This window comes from Gorilla gorilla, chromosome 10 (assembly GCF_029281585.2).
Source record: "Gorilla gorilla gorilla isolate KB3781 chromosome 10, NHGRI_mGorGor1-v2.1_pri, whole genome shotgun sequence".
Taxonomy (NCBI): domain Eukaryota; kingdom Metazoa; phylum Chordata; class Mammalia; order Primates; family Hominidae; genus Gorilla; species Gorilla gorilla.
In genome coordinates, this window is record NC_073234.2 from 18934447 (window position 1) to 18943262 (window position 8816).

The 8816-nt window shown below is 57.1% G+C and overlaps 1 long non-coding RNA gene across 1 annotated transcript; it reads right to left on the reverse strand.

Moving 5' to 3' along the window:
• Nucleotides 1-3317: 3317 nt before the first annotated feature.
• LOC101136566 (uncharacterized) lies at nt 3318-8685 on the reverse strand. The gene is made up of 6 exons (XR_010129285.1): nt 8575-8685; nt 7971-8041; nt 7433-7699; nt 3982-4137; nt 3537-3603; nt 3318-3433 (listed from the first exon to the last, which is right to left on the reverse strand). It is a non-coding gene; the product is annotated as an uncharacterized lncRNA (long non-coding RNA).
• Between the last annotated feature and the right edge of the window lie 131 nt (nt 8686-8816).

Below are 8816 nucleotides of genomic sequence, written 5' to 3' on the forward strand. Positions count from 1 at the left end.
CAGGGTGCTCCCAAGGAGAGGTCCAATAAGGGTGGAGGTGTATGGGCCAGACTCATCAATGTGGGTCCACATGCACACACACACACACGCGCACACCCCCACCCTGAATAGTGCAGAGGGCGCAGGATACTGACCCACCGGATCCCTGAGTAAGCATCAGCATCTCTCTCCTGACAGAAGACGCGAAGAAACCAGCACGGAATGGCTCCAGGCAGCCAGCAGGGGGCGAGCAGAGACAAGAAAGGACAAGTTCCCTGCAGGTGCTGGAGAAGGCTGACCGGGTCGGGCCGGGTCTAGGGGCCCAGCTGCATGGTGTCTGGTGCTTTTTTTCAGCAGCTGCCTGGGTGTGGCACTCGGCCACACGTGGGGCATTTTTAACAGGGAAGTCGTCATGCCTTCAGCTTCTTATGAGGTTTCTGAGTCAGCACCTGGCTGTCATCAGAGAACACGAAGGAAGGGCCAGGGAAGTTCCAGGAAGTCATTCCAAAGTGATTGCTTGGTTTCCCTTTTCACGACCTGCAGATCCCAGCACTCCAGGATGGTGCAGGACATCAGTCTCAAGGTAATTGGTCACAGAGGTGAGAACCTTACTGAAAAATCAGAACGTGAAACCTGGAAGGTTCCTGAAAGATGAGCTAGACGGTTTTGAAACTGTGTTGGAAACCCCAAGTGTAGCTCAAGGCTGCTGGCCTTCGAGGTACCAGGCTGGGTAAGTCGGGGAGGTAGGTGCCTGGTGTCTGTCTGCCCGCTGGCGACGATGACTGCGAGCCCTTTCTCAAGACTTCGGCCCACCTGGGACTTGGGCAATGTAGTGCCCAGCACCGGCCGCCAGAGGGCGCTCTAACCTGAGACTTGGCGGCCGCAGGGCTGGCTCAGTGGACCGCAGGGGAGAAAACAGGGCAAGGGGTTGAGCCCATCAGGAGCCATTCCACAGCGACCATAGAGGAACAGAGACTGCATGGTGGGGGTTGTGAGTGGGGAGAAAGCGTCCACTGCCCAACGACCTGGTCTCCTCGGCATCAGACTTACACAGCAGCTCCATCCACCTTGACCTTAGGGCTCAGGGCGTCTGCAGCCCTACTGCCGGCCCTCGGCCTCATTGCCCTCATCTGGCAGCTTCTGTGGGCTCTCGGGGCTGGAGAGGTCAGGAAGAAATAGACAGAATGGGCCAGGCTTGGTCGGAGTCCACACAGAGCAGGCCCCCTCTGCACGGGGAGTCACAGGTTTCTGGAAACCTCAGCTGAGCCTGGTGCAGTGGCACAGAGCAGCCCTGCCCCAGTTCCCAGTGGTGACTCCTCTGGGGTTCAGCACATGGGACAGAAGACCTGCCCTGGGGAGGTGCAAGAGAGCGGCAGTGCTAATGCCACCTGAGCTCCCTGGCCCTGCAGGTGAGTGAGGATGAAGAGGAGCAGGCTGGTCTGGCCAGGGAGAAACTGGGGCTTTTTTTTTTTTTTTTTTTGAGAGACAGTGTGCCCTTGCAGAGAGAATACAAATGATGGTGTCACGTGTTGAGCACCTGCTATCTGCTCAGCAGTGAGCCAGACACTTCCATGGGTGTTGCTAATTCCCATCACCAGCTACCAGATGAGGTCCGGTCAGCCCCATTTCACAAACCAGTGACCGAGGCTCAGAGATGAAATAAATGGCCCTAGGTCACACAACTTGCAGGTGGCAGAACCAAGGTGAGTGTCCCTCCAAAGGCTAGAGACCCTCCTCCCAGCATGTTAGGCTGTAGCTGGACCCTCCAGGCCCACAGACCATGTGGGTAGCTGGCACCATCATCTGAAAGGACCCTATGCTGGGAGGCTCTCCAAGCCAGCCAAGGCCACCATCCCTTGCTTCTCTTTCCCACAGACCTCTGAGTCGGGGTAGGGAGTTTGCGAAAGCGAAGGGCCAATATCAGGAGATCGGGGTGCCAATTCAGGGGGTGAGACCCTGGGCAAGTTGCCTCTCTGGGTCTCAACTTTCTGATCTGTAAAGTGAGAACGCTATTCGTTGTCTGGCCTGGGTCTCAGGTTGTTGTATGGACCCAGTGAGAGGAAGTATCGGAAATGCTCTGAAGTCTGCGGACAGCTGGATAAAGGCTTACGGAGGCTTTCCTTTGTGCCAGGTGCAGTAAGTGGGTCACGGGCATCACCTTATTCTTATTTAGACCTTAGGAGGTTGAAGAAATTATCCACATTTTGCAGATGAAGGGTTGAGGGATAGGGAAGTTAAATAGCTCGAGGTCACACAGGAGCAAAGCCAGGACTGGACTCGGGTCTTCTGAGGCCTAAGCGGTACTCTTCCTCTTCCCTAGACGGTGCTCATAGCACTGGACGGGGAAGGGCTGGTCAGGACAGCAGGACTGCTGGGCCCCTTCTAGAAGGACAGCCTACACTTGCGGGGGCTCTCGCCTCTGAGGATTCCCTCCTGGCTCCCCTCCCTTGGACCGTTGACTACAGCAGCCTGAGAGAGTGACCTTGACTTCCTGGGTGGCAGCAGGGGGACTGGGTGGGAGAAATGGGAGCCAGGGGCATTGCTTATCCTCAGGGAGAGAGCTGGATGTACACAGGGGAATGTGTGTGCACACACACGTGCACACACGCACAGACGCACACGCACACGTGCACACACGCACACACGTGCACACACGCACGCGCACACACGCACGCACGCACATATATACAGTTGTTCTGGATTCCAAAATCCACTGATGCTCAAGTCCCTGATATAAAATGGTGCAGTATTTGCATATGACCTCTGCACATCCTCCCACATTCTTTAAATCATCTCTAGATTACTTGTAATTCCTAATACAATCCACATGCTATGTAAATCGTTGTCACGCTGTATTGTTTAGGGGGTAACGACAAGGATGTTCAGTGCAGACATAACCATCATTTTTGTTAGTACTTTTATTCCATGGTTGGTTGAATCCAAGGATACAGAACCCGTGGATATGAAGGGCTGATGGTACACACACACACAGACACACACACCCACAGACACACACACAGACACAGACACACACACAGACACCCACAGACACACACACAGACACACACAGACGCAGACACACACAGAGGAATGAATGCAGATATGTACACACTCACACATGCACAAGCACCCTAAACACACATAGTGCATACCACCCCACCCACATAGACCCGGGAACATGGGGACCCCCACGGACCCACACACACCAGGGCAGGCTTGCACACTGACCCCCACATGCACACACTCAAGGTGCATGCCCGTACCTGAGCCCACATCCACACTCCTCCCAGGCCCCTGTTCCTGACAAGTTCATGTTGTCCCTCAGGCATCTTCCTTCATGTTCTCTGGGGGAGAGACTGACTGTGGGAATCAGCCTTGGTTGCAAAGGGAAGATGAGAGAAGAGAGCAGCGCAGGGCATGGACATGCCAGCCCAGTTACTGGAGATATCTGCCGCTGGAGACGGGTTCAGAGCCTAGTTTAATATCCCGAGTGAGTATTTCCTCCTAATCTCCCAACTGCAACATACCTTCCTCCTAATCTCCCAACTGCAACTCACCTCCAGGCAGGCCACCCTGATGCCCATCGCCCCCATGAGTAGCAGGTAGCTTGGTGAGGCAGCCTCCCTGCAAGGGAAGGGCAGGTGTCATGGCTTTGGCTCAGAAGCAGGCACAGGTGGGGAGGAAGGGCTGGCCGTCCCGGTGCATATGGCAGAGGCAGAGGGTGGACCAGAGGACTCATGGGCTGGACCTGGCCTTGAGTGGCTCACAGGTTTCGTGGGTGGCCCCAGGGGCATGCCGTGGTGCCCTGGACTCTCTCAGCAGCAGCTGCTTGTCCTAGGGCTTTGTAGAGCCTCTGAGGGGCCTGGCACTGTGGGCTCGTGGCCAAGAATCTTGTGTGCTCTGCTATTCCCACACCCATCTGCCTGACCCCAGCCCTTTGGGGGCTCCTGGAGGCCAGGCTGGGGCCCTTTCCTTGTCCCCAGCTTGTGCTGGGGCACTTACCTCTCCCTTGCAGATGCTGGAGGGGTGGGCCGGCTGGCTGCAGAGTGCCACCACTGCCTTGCAGCTGCTGTCGGGCACTGGCGGCTCTCACCTCCCACGACAGCAGGTACGTGCTGCGCTGCCAGTCGCTGAGCTATTGCATCCGTAGCACTTGAACTGCAGGGGGAGGCAGAGGCTGGAGGTGAGAAGCCTGTGTGGGGTTCCAGGGCCGACGACACAGGATTCAAATACTCACCCAACCCCTCTTTGCTCTCCCTGCGATTTCTGCCTTCCCTGTTTGAGCAGAGAGCTGGTCTCTGGGGGCCAGCACTGCCCACAGGACACCTATCTGCTACCTGCAGCCACCCAGGACCTGCAGTCACCCAGGTCCTTTAAGGAGATCATGCTGGGTGTCCTGGGGGCAGGGTAGGTCTGTGAGGTGGGCAAGATGGAGGGGGGATCCCCAGAGAGGGGGGCTGTGTACTGCTGCCTGACAGAACACAGGCTGGTGACAAGTCACAAGGGGCAAGGAGGCCCTGGTCATCCAGGAGGCAGGACACAGGGACAGGGACCAGCCTTGCCAGGGGCTCCCAGGTGAAACCTCAGAGCCCCAGACATGCAGGGACACAAAGGGTGTCCCAGAGTCCGCGGTGTGGGCAGGTCAGTGTTGGCCAGAGGGGCCGGTGTGAGTGCTGAGTGAGGCCCGGGGTTGTCGGCACCACTCCAGGGCAGGGAAGTGCCAGCCAGGGTGGAAAGCAATTCAAAGGCAGTGGACTCAGGCCACTTCCTGCCCTTCTGAGTCAGGGCCCTGAGACTCCAAGTCCCTACACAGGCCACAGAACACAGCGGCTGGGAGGCTGTCTCTGGTGTGGGAATGGGGCTGGGTGGGCGGAGCGGTATTAGTTCATTAGTTCAGCTACCAGCGTTTTGCTAGGTTTGCCATGTGCCTGGAGTGAACAAACATGAGTCAGGCACCAGTCCTGCCCTGAAGTAGTGTAGCATTTACTGTAGTTTAGTAGAAGACAACGGAAGCTTGTGTGTGAACCCCAGAGAAGGAAGGGGTGAATCCTCTGTCCAGGGCTAGGAAACGTCCACAGGGATGGACGGGGGTGTTGGGCGTCCTGGCCGAACATAACGGCAGCAGACAGGGCAGGGACTGGCGCGGCAAGGGCAGGGAGTCACGCGGCCTCGCACATCCCTGTGTCTCTGTCTGTGTGTGCTGGTGCCACACGACTGCTGGGCCACTTGCTTGTAAAATGGGGCCAACTAAAGGACCTGCACCCTGGGCCATTGTGCGGACTGAAAGAGGTGATTCATGGAAAGCAATTAGAAGAGAGCCTGGCGCAGCACCCGCAGTTAATGAGAGACACTTTTGTGATCATCGTTGTGTGAATGCAGGTGCGCGTGCCCGTGTCATTTACATCCATGGGGTGCTGCTGGGGGGCCCGACGCTAGCCCTGGCTCTGCAGCCACTGCTTTCTGGGGGCTCGGTCTCCTGCCTGAGATGCAGGTTGGGGTTCTGACTGTTCCCGGCCTGTGTGAGGGCCTGCGTTCGCGTGCACTGGTGCCCTGCAGGTCTTGGTCGGTGACACGGCCTCTGCTCTTAGTGGCACCTTTCCTCGTGCCACTCCCACCCCCTCCACCTAAGCAAACCCTGCCCCTGCCCCACGGAGCCCTCCCCACCTCCCCTGCTCCCTATTCTGGGGGTGCCCCAGCCTCGCACTGTCTGCACGTTGCCTGCTGTGTGTCTGGCTTTCTGAGCGAGCCCGCGGGCGGGATTCTGTCCTATTCTTGTCTCGCCCAGGTCCTCACAGGCGCAGCCCAGTGACTGCACACTTAGTCTTGCACAGGGCTGACCAGCGGTGTGTGCTGCCCCATCCCAGTCCAGGGCTAAGTCTGTGGGGTACATGTGTGCCTGTGGGTGTGCACCTGTGTATACACGTGTGCCCTAGGCCACTATTTCAGAAAAGAGACCCCTCTGCCAACTGGGAGCTGAGCCTGAGTCTCGGGGAGTTGGGGTGAGGGCTTCCGCACTGAGCCATGATGCCCCTGGATCTTGGAGCTCATGACGTCTATGTCCTCCACTTGCGTGACGTTCCCTGGGCCAAGACCAAGGCCCCAGGCCCAGGGGGTGAGGGTGGGGAGTGGGGTGGCAGAGAGAGGGGGACCAGAGCAGGTGGGTAGAGCAGACTTGGATTTTCTGACACAGACCCATCAGGATCTGGAACAGTGCCGTCCAGGAGAACTTTCTGCGATGGAGGCAGCGTCCTGCATCTGTGCTGCCCGGCTCGGCGTTCACTCACCATCTGGGGCTCCTGAGCGCCTGAAATGTGGTTGGTGTGAGCAAGGAACTGGATTTTGTTTAATTTAACTGTAAATAGCCACATGTGGGCGGCGGCTGCCGTATTGGACAGCACAGCTCTGAGGTCCACTGCCCGCCCCCTATGTCTGGCAGGATGGTGGGCCTCGCTGGAGGGATCTGCTGCATCTTTTCTTGGAAAGGAGACCACCTTTCTGTCCCTCAGCATCCTGCCTGCTGGCTCACAACTGGGGAGTTCTGTTGGTGGCTTAGCTGAAATACCCCCGTCGGGTAGCGCTCCCTCTTATGGGGCTACAGCTCCCCGCTCCCCAGGGAAGAAGGAAGGCAGCCTCACAGACAGAAGAAACCCGGAGAGAGGCTTCCTGGCCCAGATCCTGGCAGGAGATGGAGTTCTCCTGGTACTGCCAGCTTCCTGCCCACCAGGACCCAGAACGGGAAGACAGCAGGGGTGGGTTTGGAGGAGGGAGTCAAGGAGAGGGAGGGAGAGGAACCAGGCTTCAGCAGGCACTTCTCACGGTGGTAGGGACTTTACAGGTGTGACCGAATTTAATGCTCACATACCCTAAAGAGGCTTCATTTTAGGGATGTGGCAACCGAGGCTCAGAGAGGGTAAGTAACTTGCCCAGGGCCACACAGACAGGAAAGAAGAGAGTCAGGATTTGAACCTGTGTCTGCTTGGCCTTCAAGGCCATAGGGCATGGTGTACCTCCTGCTGCAGCCGGTCTACTGAGGCGGGGATCTGTGTGGCTCTAGCCTGTCCGTAGTTCTTGGTCAGAGTCTGGCTCAAGTGCTGCTTCTGTTCATCACTCAGCTGAGGAGTGATAAGATGGCATCAGCGGGACCACCCCACCCTTGCCTACCACCCAGGTCTGCTCCCAGGCCTCCCCAGCTAACTCTAGAGCACTGTGGCCTGTGGATGGTGCGATGACTATCAGTGGGAAACAGGGCAGAAGATGGCCATAAAGAGGAGGGTACAGAAGCTGGGCCCTGATTCAGGGCGCAGGTGCACTGGGCAATGCTGAGGGAGGCTGGGAGGCTCAGGTAAAGGGTGGCAGCCAGAGGTGGTGGGAGGCGGAGGTGAGGCTAGACACCAGAAACTGAAATGTCTGTTGATTTTAATTTTGATTAAGAGGTGATATTCAAAATACTTACAATTGTTACCCTGTGAGCACCATTCCAGCATGGCTTAAACAGCCAGCAGGGTTGTGTTGTCTCTACCAGCTGAACGTTACCCTGGTCATGGCCTCAAACGCTCGATTCAGAGGGCAGCAGGGTGGGAGCAGATGGGACTGGTCACTGCGTCCCTGTTCAATCCAGGCAGGCAAGACCCGATCCTGTCTTCAGGGTCTTCCATGTGATCCTGGCCCAGGCCTTTCTTCTTGGATGCCTCTGACAGATGGATTCATCCTCTAGACCATCCTTGAAAGGGGAGAGGGATGACCTAAGCTCCCACGGGAAGCCCCCCTCCCCAACTCCCATGCAGAAGACATCAGCATCAGTGGAGTCAGGGAATTGCTGAAGCCAGGGCCAGCAGCTGGGATCCAGATGTGTGGAAGATTGCCAGGGTGGAAAGCGGGACCACCCCTGTGCCTGCCGCAGCTTCCCCCATCACCACGCACCCCCCTTATCCCCGCGCATGGCTTCATCGGGACACGGACAGAGAATGGAGGAGGAGGAAGCGTCCACTCACCCTCTGGTAACACACATGGGCCGGGACTCCCGCCACCAGCTCAACCAGATAATAAGCGAAAGGCAGAAATACTAGGAGCAAGGAGAGAAGAGGGTCACCACCAGGGATCAGGACACGCCTATGACCGATGTTTCCCCAACGTGGTGGGGGTGGTAGAGATAGCTGCTAGGGACCCCCATCACCTGTGCCATCTTCCTTCTCTCGCCAGCAGCTCTGGACATCCCAGCCTTGCTGGCTGCTGGCAGCGAGTTCCCTACTCATCCCTTTGCTCATTGGACTGGCAGCAATTCAGTAATCCACCCACCCATCCAATATGTATAAATACCTGCTGTATGCCAGGTGCCAAGTAGCGTAAGACAACTATTGTCCTCAAAGTTATTAATGGTGGGGAGGACAGCTGAGTGATTACAATCAATGTAATTGCTATCAATGTAACTATGGGTTAAGCCCTAGAAATGATGGGAGGCTCCTGGCGGGGAGGGGAGTCAGAGAAGGCTTCCTGGAGGCGGTGACACCTGAGGGGCATCTCTAAGGACAAGCAGGCATTAGCCAAGCGAAGAAGGAGGGAAGTGCATTCCAGGCAGAGGGGAGCACACGTACAAACCTGGAGCCTGAGGAAAGCTGGGGCACTTGTGTTCAGGGAGCAGAGTGCGCCCACATGGCTGGAGTGCAGGGCTGGGAAGCAGCAACCAAGGCTCAGGAAAAAGCAAAGGCAGAAATCAGAAAGGTGATTCGTGTGTCCTCTTCTAGCCCTGATGCCCATTCCCTGTCCTGCGTGGCCCCGCAGGGGTTCTCAGTTCATCTCACCGCTGCCTGGCCGCCTCTAGGCTTGGGGTTGCCCTTCTT